Here is a 19,475-nt window from a genome sequence, read left to right as displayed (position 1 = left end):
TTGGCTGTAAGGACCACCTGCTCCTTGACAAAACCATTCTTGAAAACTGCAAGAGGAGACACACTAACCTCAGCATGGCATGGATAGATTACAAAAAAGCTTTCGATTCAGTCCCTCACACGTGGATACTGAAAACAATGCGTATGTACAAAATGAATCCGATCATCATCAGATTTATTGAAAATTCAATGAAAAATTGGCATACAAAACTGTTGATCAAACATGACCAAGGTGAAACAGAAACCTGTACAATTCAGATATGCAATGGTATCTTCCAAGGCGACTCATTCTCACCACTTCTATTCTGCCTCAGCTTAGCTCCACTCAGTGAGTTGCTGAGAAAAAATGAAACAGGATACGTGATGAAAAAAGCAGCAAATTCTGAAGGTCAAAAGATTCATCACCTTTTGTTCATGGATGATCTGAAACTGTATGCGAAATCTGATACGGACCTGAATAACCAAATGAAAATTGTTCATGAGTTTTCGGATGATATAAAAATGAAATTTGGCTTGGATAAATGCTCAAAACTTACCATACGACGTGGAAGAGCCACCAGCACTGGCGACATGAACTTCAAAATGGGTGAAACCATAACAGAATTGAATGCTGAAGATCACTATAAATATCTAGGGATCTGTGAAAGCGACAACATTAAACATGCTGCAATGAAATCAAGTCTAAAAAAAGAATACATCAGCAGGCTCAAGTCAATTCTCAAAACTGAACTCAATTCCAAAAACAAAATCAATGCCATAAACAGTCTTGCAGTGCCTGTCTTGAGATATAGCTTTGGTGTGGTGAACTGGCGCAAAGATGAAATTAAAAAATTGGACACAAAGACGAGAAAACTGATGACAATGCACCACATGCATCACCCAAAATCTGACACACAAAGACTGTACATCCCCAGAAAAAAAGGTGGTCGAGGACTACAAGAAATTGAACAAACTTTCAAAACAGAAATCATCGGCTTGTCACAGTACATCAACAACAGCGATAACATTTACTGCAAACTCATTGCACAGGAAGACAAACAGCGCAAAACAAAATCTCTGAGCTATCGTCACGACAAGTACGTCAAAGAAGTCAACATAGAAACAGCTAACCTGTACACTGCAGAAAACACTGTTGCTAAACCCACAACAATAGCAAAAGCAGCACGAGTCCGATACAAAAATGCAACGCTCAAAATGAGAGAAACGATATGGGAGTCGATGCCTCTTCATGGACAGCACAAGAAGTTAACTTCACAGCCCCATGTAGACGAGCTTTCATGGACCTGGCTATCCAGCTGTGGCCTGAAACCGGCAAGCGAAGGATTCATTTTCGCAGCACAAGACCAATCGCTTCCTACAAAATACTATCGCAAAAGAATTCTGAAGCAAAACACGGACGGCAAATGCAGAATGTGCCACAACCAAAATGAAACTGTAGCACATCTCATGTCCGGCTGTGGTGCACTTGCAGCTACCGAATACACATGGAGACACAATAGGATTGGTCACTACATTCATCTTGAATTATGCAAACATTTTAACATCACCACTTCGACAAAAAATTGGTACGATTACAGCCCAGCACCAGTGACAGAAAACGAACAAGTAAAAATTCTGTGGGATGTACCAGTTATAACTGACCGCGAAATCAGGAGCAACCGCCCGGATATAATCGTCAAACTAAAAAAGAAAAGAGAATGCTTATTAGGGTTGTCCAAAATTTGAAAAATTTCGAAAATGCTGCGTTGTAATGTCTTATTCTATAGATTATTGATTAAAAACATCAACAAGCCTGAAAGAAGCTCTCAGGAACGTCGTTAAGATTTCTTACAAAGCGTTTGAAAGTAGCCGTCTGCATGTGGGCGGGGAATCGATGAAGTGGGCGGGCAATCACGAACCTAGAATTTTGATTGGTTGGAACCTGTAATAATAAGCTACTGATTGGCTGAAATACTGATTTTGTGATCATTGCTGGTCACGATTTCGTTCTACTCTGTTGTGTTGGTTTGCAGCCATTTCTGTTCGTGGCATTGGCGATATGGTAAATTGACGTTGTTAATGCTGCCATCGACAACAGCATAACGATCCAATAATATATTTTCTACCTGAACACTGTGTATAACAGTTTTGTTACTTCTTGCACAGGAGCTTGGCCAATTAAGATAAGAATGAACTAGATGCATGCATCGTGCTACCTTCGAGCCTTCTAAAACATACCAGTTGACAACGACTGTAACTCATAAATTGCAAACCAGTAGTCAATTTCTCCTTATGGCTTGTTATGGTAAGTCGACGTCTCTCTCTAAAACGAACGCATATTACACTTTTTATTCAAGATTTAACAAAGGCAAAAATGCTATTTACAAAAGGCATCATTAAAAAGTATATCGCAGGGTCAGTGTTGCAGATCACTGGCCTTTGATAAGAGTAGACTTCCTGCTGTCTCCAAAAATCTTCCTATGCTGTTCCACAGCTTGAAGCAAACTGTCTCTTTGCTGTTCATTGTCAGTCAAGATTGCAGCATAGTCTGTGATTAGCTTGACACCTCTTTCTGCGGCATCATTAACGACTTTGACAGAACTAACGTAGCAATTCATTTTATTGAATGAATCTGAAAAGTGCCAATCATCAACCGGTTGACGCAGCCAATCCCCAGAGCATTCAAAAACTTCAAATATGTACCACGACTGGGGCCCAATAAGGTCAGACAACGTACTGTCCTTGTTGATCTGTATAGTTGCATTCAATGAGGGTGGGCCCCTTCTGAAACTGGAAGTTCGCTCTACTTGCAGGAGCGCCTTTGCCATATTTTCCCGGGTTTCCTTGCTTTCCGTCGGTGAAAACAAGGCGTATACAGCGGTTTCCTCAACAATATACCAGTCGTGCTTCAAAAGCTTTCGTGAAGCAGCTGTGGAAACTTGCTCATCATATTCCTTATAACTCAACATGTGCTGAACGAATCTCAAGTCATTACCAGCTGCATCACGACCAATGCTTGAATCCACCCACGCAGGGATATAAAAGAGAACCAAAAATAAATTGAAGCGGCGCAGCAGTTCAACTTCTTCAGATTTGTAATCTAATTGGTCGGCCCACATGAACATCTTTTGAGCATACAGAATTGTACCCATCCATCTCGCATGGTGTGCTGCACCAGGTTTGTGATGACGTATATCTTCATCTGCACCGAGAAGAGCAAGAGCATTAGTCACACATTGCTTGTAGTCATCCCGTGTGAAAAAATCTTTTCTGTTCAACAGTAGCTTGAACTTATCAACTATCATTGCAGCTCGTTCAGCAAAACATAGAGGAATAGTCAGAGTCTTGAATTGCTGTTCCCTGTCAAGACTGCTCCAGTTCCTTTTAAGGTGGGCAAACCATGCATTCTCTGGTCCAGTTGTGGCCTTTCCAAATAAAGATTTCCAAACGTCTTTCACTACCAGCTCATACACATGGTGCCGACATGCATGGTAGAACACCTTCCTTCCTAGAAGGTCTTCAAGAATCTTTGCCGCACCCTTCTTCCAGCCGCTGTTGCTTGCTGTAGTGTCAAAAACCAAAGCTGTTACAGCATCTTTTATATTCCAACTTTCAATTATGTTGAAAGTGGTTTCTGCTTGCGTCTGACCTGCAGCATTTTGCATCTTTTGAATGCCAAGTAGTTTTCCTTCTGAGTATTGAGGATGACAAGATAGGACAATTGACAGAGCCTCATACCGATTTCCTAATCTATCCTCTGTGAGCTTTCCATCCCAATGAATAGCAACATGTTGAGGTTTATTTTCTGCAAATTTTTCTGAAATATCCTTGGAAATTTCAAGACGATTTGTTTCCCTGGCTCTCTTTGTCGAAGATCTTGACAGAGAGAACATTGCTATGTCACCGCCACAAGCCGTAATAAATGCTCCGATCAGCATTGTTGCCTTGTTGTCTGTTATTTGCAATCGATCCAGAGCTTGGGACACATGGGTATTATTCATAATATTTTTAGGTGCCATCAGCTTAATGGCTGTCGAGGTGCCAAGACCAACATCAGCATCATAATCAGAACTTGAACTCAAACTATCACCCTCTTTTGAAGATGAAGAAGATGCTAAAACAACATAGTCATCACTTGAGTCATGTTGAATGTTTTTAACAGTTCTATCCGCCATGGTTGCTGTTTTCTTTTCGATGTCTTTAGCGAGAATCTTGTCTCTTCCCAACATTATGCATTTGCGAGATTGCTGTTCATCTTCATAGAATGCAATGTCTTCGAGCTTTCTATCATGTGATAGATAAATGTCATTTTGTATTATTGCTATCGCATCTGTACTTCCAATATCCCACAACTTGTCCAAATCTTCCGTGAATTTTTTCCTCTTACCCTTGGGATCACTTTCCCGTTTCATGGTCGCCTTCAGAAAAATATATTTTTTGTTCAGTTTTTCAAGTAATTTCACCGCATTTCCTTTAAGTATTGTGGCAATTCTCGCCATTTGCCACACTGTCATGACATCATGAACCACCACATTACATAGCTCACGAGTAGGGGTTGACTGAGGGCAATGGTCTTTCAGATGCAGAAAGTAACTCATTACTTCTCGCAAGGTTGGTAATCCCCAGCAAACACATTACGGCAAACGGATATCCGTCGGATAACTTGTCATTTGGCCCAGATTCATCCTAGTGTCATCCGGTCGCACCGAGAATGTCGAATCTTGGTGTCATCCAGTGGTCGTCCATTTATCATCCAATCAAGTCATTTCCTGGCCACTGTAGGGACAAAGTCTGGTTGAGACTGATATCCATAGACTATCCACTGATCAACCCTCTGAACACTAGCTAGCTATAGCTAGCTCCTGGACCTGCATATTCCCTTATACCACAGGTTAGGCGACGCAGAAATATACTGACACAAGATTGATTTTGAGGCAAAAAGCTTATATTATCAAATTTTCAACAATAAAAAGCATCAACAAGTAAAATTAACAACTGCTGTAAATCACGTCAAAATCAATCATTCACTCAAGTTAAAGAGATGCCATAAAGATGCAGGTGGACTTGAAAATATCACAAGCAGTCGATCAATCAGGCAAAAAATAAGATGACTACGAAGTATGTACACTGGGAAGAATACCACACATGGGCTAGTGTTGAAAAATTAAAGAAAGTTCGAAGCAATTACCTTGAATTTCGTCAATGAGAATGAAAACAAGACACGCACCGCATTACACATACACAACTATATCAGAAATACCAGAGGTTGGCAAGTTTTGAAAACCATTATAGGCAATAATAAAAACTGCAGCAAAGTGAAGCACAGCACAGCATTGAGTCAAAGCAACAACTGTCAATCAATCAAGGTAAAGAAGCATGCACAGTTCACACCGATAGGATTACAGAATACGACACATGGGCGAGTGTTGAAAAATTATGATAGGTCGAAGCAATTACCTGGCGAAGCAAATAGAAGACACGCACCGCATTACACATGTACAATTGCGCATACACAAATGTATCAGAAATACAGAGGTTGGCAAGTTTTGAAAATCATTATGCAAGAAGACATAGTGATACATTAAAAATTGCAGTGAAGTAAAAGAAGTCAGCATCGAGTCAAAGCAACAACTGTCAAATCAAGTTGAAAAATTACGTTCACAATATGAGAATACATTAGAAATGAGACGGTAAAAAAATTCAAAAAGTGGCAGGTTGAAGTTCTTCAATGACAGTAAAAATCATGCACATTAGGGAAAGACCTGACATTAACATTTAAGATGGCAACTATTCAAGGTGAAGAGGTAATACGAATAGAGATACAAGAAAAATAGGATGTTTTACTCTGGTCAATCGGTCGTTCCGACATCCTCTATGTGCAGATCTGTCACACATTGTTCAAGATGCAGTATAACAAACAAAGCACTTCTACTCAAGTTTTTTCTACTTTCACTGCATGTTTTTGTGACTACTTCTACTTACCTTTCTAAGACATAAACAGTTAGATAGCCCCTATAATGTAGTAATAGTGAATGCAATTTAGAAATCGCACTATAATTGGAGTGCCATTATATATTTTTCGCGATGGTACATCCTGCAATTTTGAAAGCGGCCTCTACCAGCTGCAGTAACCTGCAAGTGTGCGACTCGTTCTACTTTTGGAAAGTACTCAAGTAGTCACAATTTTACATCCACCTTTACTTGAGCAGCAAGGATGACTAACTTTCACCCCTTTTTGATCGTCTAGAGCAGATGAAAATAATAATCAGCAAATTCAACTGTAACTTGTAAAAAATTCCACAGCAAGCAATGCACACTTGCAATCAACAATCTCTCTAGCTGGAAATATCTTCAATCTTCATACAGGTTTAACTTGCAACGAGGTCAAAAGTTGGTAGGAGGGGAATGACTTTATACAGCATCCTCTTCTTCGTCATCGTCTGCTTAAGGCTGAGACAGGATATGGACTTGTTCTGCATTCTTGTCCTAAAATAATTAGCAAGAAAATCATTACAAGCGAACATGAAACAATCCTTCAAAATGCTACCAACTCCGAAAGCCTTGCAAAATACATTCAAACACTGACAAGTACAGCATACTATGCATTAACGTACAAATCATGAATATTAAAATTTATGACCATTATAGAACAGTGGACACTAAGGGTGCTCAAAAAAAACTTTTTTCAAATTTGATTGGCTCAACTGGCAAATCATTAGGTTACCTAAAATACCTTGCACAACAAATTTGACTCATTTCAACCAGTAGATGCTGAGGTCATCCAATTCGAAAATTCCATCATTTTCCAAATAATAGTCTTTACGGTGGGAAATTTCACCACTCCGACATGATCAAAAATGCCTAAGATGTAGGGATGCTTTTTTCCACTCATTTCCATCTTTACAGGGGCCCATGGTAGAGTTTGGATGAAAACATCGCCAGTTGACGAGTAAAAGATATGACACGGATTAGCTGGAAATTAGTAGACTTCATTGAAATAGCTAATAGACACGTTCAAGTAATGGTGATATACTTTGCAAATAAACTACTTTTCACACTAAAATTAACGACCACGAAAACGAAAAAAAAAACTGACACGTAGGTAAAACAACGGGTAAATATATGAGTATGGTCATGGGCGCCGAGTTACGGGGGGGCACCCCATACAATATGCTGAAACGCCCGCCGTCTGCGATTTCAAATTTTCGTATGTCTCTATTGTCTGGTCATTTCAATACGACATCAGCGCTGTCAATGAGCGAGTCCGTGATATCGCGTAAATGCCAACTATTTACCATTAACCGATTCACGCGCAAATAATTGAATACGCAGCTTCCTAGGCGGCGACAAACTAATGCTTGAAACCAGGCGCGTATCCAGAGCGCGAAAAAGGGGGGGGTTTTGCGGTACGGAATTGACTATTATGACGTCATCATTACAATCACTCGTCTCCACGCCATGGCGAATATTTACGATATTCTATAGTTTAATAATAAAAAGAGATTTGCGGTGAGTGGGAGATGTACGAATACGATACAGACATTGCATGAAAATCGCGTTTCTTTTACGGTATGATTGAAAGAAATTCGTAAATGCTCACATTTAGTCATGAGCCAGCAAACGCCGACCGTCTCCAAGCGCCTAGTTCCGGCCAGAGATGCGCGATTTTGTTGGTTTTTGACGATATTATTCGCACGGTCGGTAGTATCGCAGCGCACGAACAAGCGCGGAATAAGGCGGTAGCATAAACGAGGGCGATCGCAATCGCCACAGAGTGGTGTGAACAGTGTACGTCGTACACGAATGTGTGCTTTTCGATGGCTTTACTAGCCTTACGGCTGAGCGTGTAGTACGCGCGAAGGTAATTAGACCTTAATTGCAAGTACGCAAGTCAGTCAATTAATACAAAGTACACACTGGGATAATAACTTGATCTACAGAGAAACTTGTCAGCCGATATAATTAGGTTAACTTTACTACTAGGCCTACTCAATTCTCCCGTTCAGCGACAACACAGGCCTGTATTTGGACGCAAGCAAGCCACCTAACAATCGGGAACGTGGATTGCTAGGCTTGTATTTTGAAAGGTGAATGTCAATCGTAGACCATTTCTCGCCAATAATCGCGAAGACAATGTGGATTTGAGAATAGTATTGTCGTACTGGTGCCGCCGTGTCTGCGTCTCGCTGATCAATCAACACGCCGTGCAATTCTTAATTAGGATTTCAAGGCGAGCAGGTGCAGCGAATTCGCGGGCGATGTTGATTGCCGACAACTTCGTCTTTGCAATTACGTATCGCGTCGGCCAATTAGATTAGATTTTCCTGAAATGCGTCTCTCGTTTTAGCAAGGCGAGAGAGAAATCGAGGGAAGAAAGTTGAGAACGTCAGCAACTACCGCTGAAATGTAGCTGAACAAGCGCAGAATTCGTATGGAATTAGCGAAATATAATGACCTATTTTATCCTTTCGACTAATTCGGCGCATGATTCCGAGATTTGGTAGGGGTTTTAGTCCCCTAAATAACATTAACACGCCATATTCGCCTTCTCATACGTAAAAACGAATATGTTAAACTAATAAATTAGCAAATATTAGAGGCTATATTTTACATCAATTTTTAGGATTTTGAAAAGGGGGGGGTTCCGACCCCCTAAAACCCCCCCCCTGGATACGCCACTGCTTGAAACGCCCCAATAAATTGTAATCCGGGTTTTCGACATGCAATTGTCGTGTTGTTAGACTAGGTTCCAACCAATTGTGCTGAATTCAATTTTGGGAATTATGGATTAGATGCGCCAGGCAAGGCCTACAATATTCGTATCGTAAGCCTCGGATGCGTGCTTTCTCGTTTGCTATCATCTGTAGGGTACTAATTCTTGTCTGGTTTATACACTCGTATTCCCTCGATGTCACCTGTTGGTGTTTGATTCGTTGATAATACTGCGCATTGTGCAGTGCATGGCGTTGAATTACGTTGTCAAATAGTGATGCAACACAAGGTTTTCTGTGGCGTAAATTCTGAATTTATTCGATTAGTTTGAATGGGAACATTGGGAACCATTTATTTTCCAATACAATAAGCTTCATTGCTGGACGGACTCGAGCTCAACCATATCGCAGATCGAATTTCAAACCATTAGGTTTGTATTTCTATTGATAAGGTCGCGGTATGCGGCCATATTGCTCTTGCTGCAACAACACATGGATAAATATAACACCATTTCGCGATCAAATTCGACTGGCTGATCGGGGCCTACGTAGGCTCTGGGCTGATATTAAACAGTGTGTCATTAGTATTAAAAACCCTACGCGCATAGCCATGGAGTTCCCCACTTAAAACTCTAAATACCGTCCTTTCGAAATGTCAATTTGATAATTCGTATCATCGGTGCTGCGTACTGCAAATTAGCGAGAATCATTTGTGTGCAATATTGGGTCATTGACATCTGATATGAGCTATCGTCGCTGGTTTGATTCAACGCGTCCGCATGCACGCCTGCATGCTATAATCGCTGGCATGAAATATCATGTGCGCCAGGCTATGCCTGATATCGTTTCCAGCCTGAACTATCGAGTCTACAGCAGGACTGGCGCATGTGATAACATCGCTGGCCTAAACTATAGCGTCTGCTACAGGCATCATATGATTTGCGTGGTATCTCTACACATTTGATTGTTATGTTACTCATTTGATTGTTATGTTGTACTGGTTTAAGACTGACAGCGTCAAATTGAATAAACCTGAATCTGCGCAATTGGCCACGAACAGACGCGAACGAACATAATTGATCAGCGCTAATACTGAAACATCAGAGGATACATGTACTTAACCGTAATAAATGATGCTAACTTGGTAAACTTAAAGAAATTTCAAACCCCTCCCTTGTTTCATCTGGTCACCCTATGTAGAAATAAAAGTCGGCGCCTATGATTACGCAATATAACCATTATCCCCTCTGCGCGATATATTTAGACAATCAATATTGCATCTACCTCGTATTGCTGATTTCTGTTTTTGGATGGTGCATGGCGCAACATAGATCTGACTGCAATCTCGTAGTCCTTTTCCGGAACAGTCGTAGGAATATTGCAACAAGCACCTAAACAGGAAGATTATAGTAAACAATTCATAGAGACGACAAACTAGTTCAACCTACGATATATAGTGTCTTGCATAAACTCAGTGCACAAAAAGCTTTCTTCCCAGTTCTGCTCAACTTTATCAGTTGCCACTCTATGGGAAAACTCCGCGCTAATCAAATTAATATACTATATACTCACCATTTCAAGTAGGAAATTCCCAGCAGAATGAACCTAGACGACTCTCTCTAGGATGGGCTACTTGCTGAGACAACGTATCTGAACAGATAAATAACAGTCAGTGGCACCTCAAACACACAATAACAGGCATGGGTTGATTAAACGCAGTCAAATAATGGTAATCTTATAGCTGGCGAACAGAGCGCAAAATTTAATAAAACAGGTCTCAATATAAAGCTACTTTCGCACTGATTCAGAAAATATAAATTAAAATCTGGTCCAGGCACTAAAACGCCCCGAAAATTGCCTTCAAAGTCCGAAATCGCCATTGCTTTAGCGGCAGTAGACAATGACAAATCAAATGTCTCGAACTGATTGTGACATCATTGAGCGCCTTGGCGAAGACGTGCTGAATCTATATTACAATGAAATTCATGAACCGCTGTACCGAATGGAACAAACTGTTTCGTAGATCGGCCTGTTGCGTACTAAGAAATACGCGTTGATAGTAAATTCTACGATATATGTGTAGGCTTTTGTGCTATAATTTGTATTTATCCAAATTTTTGAATGCGCGACGACGCAAAATACACAAACTATTCACATTACCACTTATTCGCGTTACAGCGATTGATACGGCGCGCTATACTCTGAGAATCACGGGGAACACGGCACACGACTTCGCCAAGGTGCTCAATGATGTCATAATCAGTAAGAGACATTGAACGGTCATTGTCTACCGACGATACCATTGATAGGAACAATACCGACTTTGGCCCTTTGAGGGCGTTCCAGTGCCCGGACCAGATTTTCATTTGTCTTATCGGAGTCAGTGCGAAAGTAACTAAAGTAAGTAAGTGTAATTAAATTGTGCGTTCTGGTTGCCAGCTCTAGCATTACCGTTGAGTTATCAAATTGGAAGTTTCTACAGTCATCATTGCATGAGCATAAAAAATTTCAAATAATTCATAACTTACATACGGTACTCAGTTCTACTCTACTCAGCTATATATAAGAGTTAAATAATCTTTTTACAAATCAAACGGTCATAACTGCAGATTTCTTGCTGTTTTGATACCACATGGAGGAATTAAGCTCTAACCTGCATTTGGTGAATTGGTGATGCACTGTCAGTAAAATCATGACATTACTGGCAGATTGCCTCCTTCACTTCTTTTCAAGGTGCTGAGATTTCTTTTCGAACTGTTTTGCTTGAGCTTCAGCAAGATCCGTATCACTGGTATCAGTGGAACATGTGCGTTTTCTTTGAATCTTTTCGTGACCACCCGAATCAGACCTTGAATCGGAATCATATTTGGTAGATCTTCGTATCCATCGTTCTTTCCCCGCATCCGATGCCGAGCTATCCAAGTTAGTATATTGCAATATAGTACTCATACGGTAACCATATATATATATATATAGATATAGGGCTGGGTAGAATTGAATATCGGTACTTCAATAATACAATTTGGAAGCCAAGCATTAATATCATGATTGAAATACCAGCAACCACGACTCTTGAGTAGGGAGGTCTATCACTCAATTTGGGTTACGGGTCTAATTCAGAAATTCTGATAGCTTCTTGCGGTCAGTCAAATCCTGTCAAATGTTACCTTCCACTCCACTTCCAGTCATAAATCACAAAACAGTAACTCTTACCTTATGTTGATCAAGAAATCAGGTTTGGTTACAATAAAAGGACGTACTATAACAGTATCAACTCTAAACAATAATAGGCCTGTCGAACATCCGTCATAGCTCTTTACTATAGGGATTCAATAACCAAGCGCATTTTTGTTCTGCACATACGCCACTTCTGACTTCTGACCGTATCATGACTGACTACACTGCCACAACGAGTGGTTATGGTTAAGTAATCACCGAGCCAAGTGGCACACAGCAAATGTCGAAAATGCTTCTCGCCGCTGACAGCAATTCACTTCACAGAAACACAGTTCAAACTTCCCAGACGAAAATTTGAATCACGTGAACTGGGCTCGCTGCGCAATCCGCCACTGCGCATATCGATGAAAAAGGCTAATGATCTCATTCACTTCACGCATGGCGCCGCGCGACGCACTAGGAAAGCTCGTCAATCGTTGAGTGGTATTAAGCGGGCTAACATCGGTAAAACATTATGCGGTACAAAAATTGTAAAGTTTATTACATGCTCGAAATAAAAGTACGAAAGAGAATGTACCATTATCGAAGTCGATAATAGAGTATACCATTAACTATTCAATATACCAGCATATCATCCTTGTCAATTATATGGCGATCAAGTCAGATTCACTGTGCGCAGTCGCCATTTCTGCCGACCCACTGAGTGCATTCAAGTGAAAAACGCTAAACATCTCACGGCATGACGCACGCAAAAAGTTCGTAACATCTTTCGGAATTGCGAATGTTAACCGCAGGAACAAACAGTAACACGACAGCTAAAAGGACACAGAAATGACAAAGTTTAAAAGCTTGAAAAGTAGGCTCGATAGTGAATATTGACCGTTCAATGCCAGCAAGCATAATCCGGTTACGTGACGTCGCTATGAAGAATCACGTCCAGTGACGATTTTCCTTGAAATTCTCTTGAAATAGTTTGAAATACTGAAATATGTGCAATTTGTGCATATCAGCGTCGGGAGTAAATGAGAGATTGACTTTATAGCTGAAACAAAATGGAGCTATCCTCACACTGTCTGAATATGATATCCATTGGAATTCTGATTCGCACTTTCAGTGGACTATCCCGAATATCGGTGTGTAAATGTGCGATTTTCTTTCGAACTGTACTCGAGAAATATTTTGAAAGGATGAAATATGTGCCCTTATCAGCAAGAACTTGAGTGGTTGACTTTTTAGCTGATACAACATGGAAATATCCGCACACTGTTAGATTATGATATCCATTGAAAATTGAATTAGGACTTTTAGTGGACTATCCGAAATGTTTTTCTGTATGTATGTCCTAGGATATCCGAACCGCACATTTTCGAACGTGGATAGCCACGTATTAGCCCACGTCTGTCCAACCGGACACTGGGACACTCGGACACTGCTTGGATAGCCATAGGCAATTATGTGTTTGCTGGGTCTCGAGCCACAGATGTAATCGCAAGCATATCCGACCAAGTAATGCTCAGATCGAGATCTTGTTCTTCTCTGTGGCAAGTGCACAGTCTTCCGCCGTTTTGCCTCTGCCATGACAGTAATATTTTTGCCTTCTATCATAAATTACAGCTACGTTTAAAACATTTAAGTAACAAGTGTTACATTACGACTATTAACTCACCAACCCACAATGCCCTTGTACATAACCACAACCACTACTAACAAAATCGACCTCATCAGAACAGAAAATGCTGCTGCAACTAAAACATTGAGCAAGGAACAAGTGTTGCATTACAACTATTGATGCATCAACCCACAATGCGCTTTACAAATTCCCGTCTCTACTAACAGACTCGACCTCCGCAAAACAGAAACTACTGCTACAACTGATACATTCGAAGAACCACTGTTACATTACTACTATTGACTCATCAAACCACAACACGCTTTTACAGTATTACAGCCGTCACCAACAGACTCAGCAGCAGCAAAACCTACTCCTTCTGTCAAACACGGTGAAGCACCCAAATCAGAGCTGACAGCCGCCGTCATCGTTGAAGCATAACCGATTACCCAATCAAGAATCGTGGTTTCGTCATTGCCCGCCTAGTTGCAATTTCGCCGTCGGTGGCCCGCCCACTCTTTGGCAGCTACTTTCAAACGCTTTGTAAGAAATCTTAACGACGTTCCTGAGAGCTTCTTTCAGGCTTGTTGATGTTTTTAATCAATAATCTATAGAATAAGACATTACAACGCAGCATTTTCGAAATTTTTCAAATTTTGGACAACCCTAATGCTTATTCATTGAACTGGCTGTCCCAGCTGATCACAACCTACTGCAAAAAGAATCAGAAAAATACTCCAAATACGCAGACCTCAAAATAGAATGTGAGAAAATGTGGCGATGCAAAATAAACATTGTACCGATAGTCATTGGTGCTACAGGGGTCGTGAGCAAAAAACTCATGAGACATATCCAACAAATTCCGGGTAACGTTCGATTCGACATGATCCAAAAGATCACATTATTGGGCACTGTGCACATTCTTCGGAAGGCCCTGAATGCACCACTGGACTAAAATTACACTTGTGAATCACAGCATAATTTCTGTAATTTCGATTCTTCATCTTCAATCATCTCTACCTCTGCTCTGTAACCCTTGCCAATTCTTCATCTGCTGCAATTCTGTAATGTGACTTCTCCGTGTATTGCATAGGAATAACAATTTGAATGTATTACTGAAATTTTAAAAATTTACTCCAATCTCGCCATTTTCCTTTGGGGGCAGGTTGCTCCCCGGATTATGTGTGTATCTACCAGTTTTACTGTGAATAAAGAGAATAATCATAAAATCGGTCAATAAGATCAGGAATTGTATAGGCCTACATATTGCTATCAATTTCTTGTCCTATCTGCTCGCGTTATTAGATGTACCGGTACAGCTGATGAGGTGTCTTGGAAATTGTAGGACCAGTAAAAATAACTAAACATTTTCGGCCGGGTGGACCCGTTGGTATGACTTCGTTATATGACCTCCTGTCTGCTATATCAAAAATATAGAATCGCCAAAACGTACTAAACCAGGGGTGGTCAACCTGCGGCCGTAGATGGGAATTTGTGCGGCCGTGGACTCGTGATTCAATTAGTATGCGTTGGCGGCCGTCAACATGCAATTTGAATTTACGAATTTACTACCGATTTCTTGAGAGATTTTAATTAACCATGAAATTTTTTTCGCGCTGGGCGCGATTCAGTGTGGCTTCATTTTTCGTTTTTAATATAGTAGCGCCCTTTGAAATCAGAGCCAGCAGTACCGATTTGAACGGCAGAGGAGAATGACGCACCCCATATAGAAGTATGAACTCTGAATCGTGCGCTCCTCCACTATACCGACAATCCTCATTAGAATCGAATTGAAATCAGACATTTTCGAAATTTCGGTAATCTGGACACAATTATGGCCCCAGTTCGACCCTTGGGACGTCGACTTGAATAATAATTTTGGTATTGATGGAATCATCTAGACTAGTAGAATCCATTTAAAACGAATTAGGCTTCGGACTCTACATATATGTCATTAGAATCGAATTGAAATCGGACATTTTCGAAATTTCGGTAATCCGGACACAATTATGGCCCCAGTTCGACCCTTGGGACGTCGACTTGAATAATAATTTTGGTCTCGATAGAAGCGGCCAGACTAGTAGAATCCATTTCAAAAAGAATTAGGCTTCGGACTCTACATATATCTCATTAGAATCGAATTGAAATCGAACATTTTCGAAATTTTGATAATCCGGACACAATTATGGCCCCAGTTGGACCCTTGGGACGTCGATTTGAATAATAATTTTGGTCTCGATAGAAGTGGCCAGACTAGTAAAATCCATTTCAAAAAGAATATGTCCGATTTCAATTCGATTCTAATGAGATATATGTAGAGTCCGAAGCCTAATTCTTTTTGAAATGGATTCTACTAGTCTCGCCGATTCTATCAATACAAAAATTATTATTCAAGTCGACGTCCCAAGGGTCGAACCGGGGCCATAATTGTGTCCGGATTATCGAAATTTCGAATATGTCCGATTTCAATTCGATTCTAATGAGACATATGTAGAGTCCGAAGCCTAATTCTTTTTGAAATGGATTCTACTAGTTTCGCCGATTCCATCAATACCAAAATTTTTATTCAAGTCTACGTCCCAAGGGTCGATCTGGGGCCATAATTGTGTCCACATTATCAAAATTTCGAAAATGTTCGATTTCAATTCGATTCTAATGAGATATATGTAGAGTCCGAAGCCTAATTCTTTTTGAAATGGATTCTACTAGTCTAGCCAATTCCATCAATACCAAAATTATTATTCAAGTCGACATCCCAAGGGTCGATCTGGGGCCATAATTATGTCCGGATTATCGAAATTTCGAATATGTATAATTTCAATTCGATTCTAATGAGATGTATGTAGAGTCCGAAGCCTAATTCTTTTTGAAATGGATTCTACTAATCTGGCCGCTTCTATCGAGACCAAAATTATCATTCAAGTCGACGTCCCAAGGGTCGAATTGGGGCCATAATTGTTTCCGGATTACCGAAATTTCGAAAATGTCCGATTTCAATTCGATTCTAATGAGATATATGTAGAGTCCGAAGCTTAATTCTTTTTGAAATGGATTCTACTAGTTTCGCCGATTCCATCAATACCAAAATTTTTATTCAAGTCGACGTCCCAAGGGTCGATCTGGGGCCATAATTGTGTCCAGATTATCAAAATTTCGAAAATGTTCGATTTCAATTCGATTCTAATGAGATATATGTAGAGTCCGAAGCCTAATTCTTTTTGAAATGGATTATACTAGTCTAGCCAATTCCATCAATACCAAAATTATTATTCAAGTCGACATCCCAAGGGTCGCTCTGGGGCCATAATTATGTCCGGATTATCGAAATTTCGAATATGTATAATTTCAATTCGATTCTAATGAGATGTATGTAGAGTCCAAAGCCTAATTATTTTTGAAATGGATTCTACTAGTCTGGCCGCTTCTATCGAGACCAAAATTATTATTTAAGTCTACGTCCCAAGGGTCGATCTGGGGCCATAATTGTGTCCACATTATCAAAATTTCGAAAATGTTCGATTTCAATTCGATTCTAATGAGATATATGTAGAGTCCGAAGCCTAATTCTTTTTGAAATGGATTCTACTAGTCTAGCCAATTCCATCAATACCAACATTATTATTCAAGTCGACATCCCAAGGGTCGATCTGGGGCTATAATTATGTCCGGATTATCGAAATTTCGAATATGTATAATTTCTATTCGATTCTAATGAGATGTATGTAGAGTCCAAAGCCTAATTCTTTTTGAAATGGATTCTACTAATCTGGCCGCTTCTATCGAGACCAAAATTATTATTCAAGTCGACGTCCCAAGGGTCGAATTGGGGCCATAATTGTGTCCGGATTACCGAAATTTCAAAAATGTCCGATTTCAATTTGATTCTAATGATATATATGTAGAGTCAGAAGCCTAATTCGTTTTTAAATGGATTCTACTAGTGTAGCCGATTCCATCAATACCAAAATTATTATTCAAATCGACGTCCCAAGGGTTCCATCTGGGGCCATAATTGTGTCCGGATTATCAAAATTTCGAAAATGTTCGATTTCAATTCGATTCTAATGAGAGATATGTAGAGGTCCGAAGCCTAATTCTTTTTGAAATGGATTCTACTAGTTTGGCCGCTTCTATCGAGACCAAAATTATTATTCAAGTCTACGTCCCAAGGGTCGATCTGGGGCTATAATTGTGTCCGGATTATTAAAATTTCGAAAATGTTTGATTTCAATTCGATTCCAATGAGATATATGCAGAGTCCCAAGCCTAATTCTTTTTGAAATGGATTCTACTAGTCTCGCCGATTCTATCAATACCAAAATTATTATTCAAGTCGACGTCCCAAGGGTCATACTGGGGCCATAATTGTATCCGGATTATCAAAATTTCGAAAATGTCCGATTTCAATTCGATTCTAATGAGATATATGTAGAGTCTTTTTGTAATGGATTCTACTAGTCTAGCCAATTTCAATAATACCAAAATTATTATTCAAGTCAACGTCCCAAGGGTCGATCTGGGGCCATAATTGTGTCCGGATTATCGAAATTTCGAATATGTCCATTGTCCAATTTCAACTCGATTCTAATGAGATATATGTTGAGTCCGATGCCTAATTCTTTTTGAAATGGATTTTACTAGTCTAGCCGATTCCATCAATACCAAAATTATTATTCAAGTCGACGTCTGAAGGGTCCAACTGGGGCCATAATTGTGTCCGGATTATCAAAATTTCGAAAATGTCCGATTTCAATTCGATTCTAATGAGATATATGTAGACGTAGAGTCCGGAGCCTAAATCTTTTAAAAAAGTGTTCTACTATTCGTCGTGATCATATATTCGCGAAAATGATGATTCTTTGTAGCTGCCGCCGGTGTCAAACCATTCTCGCACTCTTCGAAATATATTTATACCCCAAGGATTCAGAGATGAGCATGGATTAGGATTAGGTTTTGAAAAAACAGGATTTGTGAAATTTTGTCGGATTTGGATTGGATTTGGATTAGAGATTTTTATCAGAACGGATTAGGATTCGGATTGGATTTACTCATTTTCTTGGAGATTGAAATGCCGTGTGGCGAATGGCGATCAACTTTATTCAGATCAGTTATTAATGTACTTATCGTTACTAAGTTATCTTGAATCAAGTGAATCGTTGGTTGTGAAAGAAAATTTTCTAATCCCTCCATTGCATACATTAGTATGGATGTAGGGAGATAGTGTAGTGGTTACGATAATCGCCCAGCACGCAGGAGAACCGGGTTCGATTCTCGTCGGAGGTTTATCTGGGCTCCTCTTCCCCCGCCGTTGCCGTTCTTACGGCGACAAAAAAGCCCAGTAAAAGACCCGACGAAAGAAACCACTCACAAGGAATGGAAAGAACTAGTAGAAAAGGACCCGGCTTCAAAGCACATCGAAAAGAACTGTAACATCGGGCACTCTAGGCCGAGGTGGATGTTAGAGTAAAGTATCGCTACTGATGCGTGTCGTTCGACATCCTCCTATCTGTTCATGACATCGTATTGTGTCTTATCGCATTGTACATTGTGTGTGACTTGTTCAGATAAAAATAATAACCCAACAATGTTATGTTATGTTATTCGTTCTGAATTTCCAGTTGGAATCGGATTAGGATTGGACATGGACTTGAATATAAAAAAGTTATGGATTAGGATTTGGATATGGATTTGAAGGTGTGGATTGGATTAGGACATAGAAATTTCAAATCCGCTCATCTCTGCAAGGATTGTCGATAGACATGGTCTGCTGAGCGTTATCATCGACACATTTCTGGCGATTTCTCTGCAAAATATTCAGTCAAACGGCTGCGTAGTAGGTATCCATTCGTTTTCTTAAAATTGTTCTTTCGTCATTATACCCGGAAATACACCCGAAAACCGTCGTTTACATGCATTTGTCGTTGAATACATCACCAAGAAATAGTCTGGCAAGAGGCTCCTGAATATGCCGATGTAATTTCCAAAGCACAAAACGTAATG

General features: G+C 40.1%; 1 protein-coding gene and 1 long non-coding RNA gene across 2 annotated transcripts in view; one reads left to right on the top strand and one right to left on the bottom strand.

Moving 5' to 3' along the window:
* LOC145436443 (uncharacterized) overlaps positions 1-19,475 on the top strand; it is a 512,022-nt gene that overhangs the window by 297,203 nt on the left and 195,344 nt on the right. The window lies entirely within an intron of this gene.
* Positions 4,902-12,692, bottom strand: LOC145436975 (uncharacterized). Its single transcript, XR_013914518.1, has 4 exons — positions 11,343-12,692; positions 10,262-10,339; positions 9,974-10,080; positions 4,902-6,464 (listed from the first exon to the last, which is right to left on the bottom strand). It is a non-coding gene; the product is annotated as an uncharacterized LOC145436975 (long non-coding RNA).

The sequence above is a fragment of the Botryllus schlosseri genome, chromosome 1, assembly GCF_051294905.1.
Source record: "Botryllus schlosseri isolate E-star chromosome 1, Bs_hap1, whole genome shotgun sequence".
NCBI classification, from domain to species: domain Eukaryota; kingdom Metazoa; phylum Chordata; class Ascidiacea; order Stolidobranchia; family Styelidae; genus Botryllus; species Botryllus schlosseri.
The sequence above is the reverse complement of the archived record's forward strand: the minus strand, read 5'-3'. Positions and strand labels throughout refer to the sequence as shown.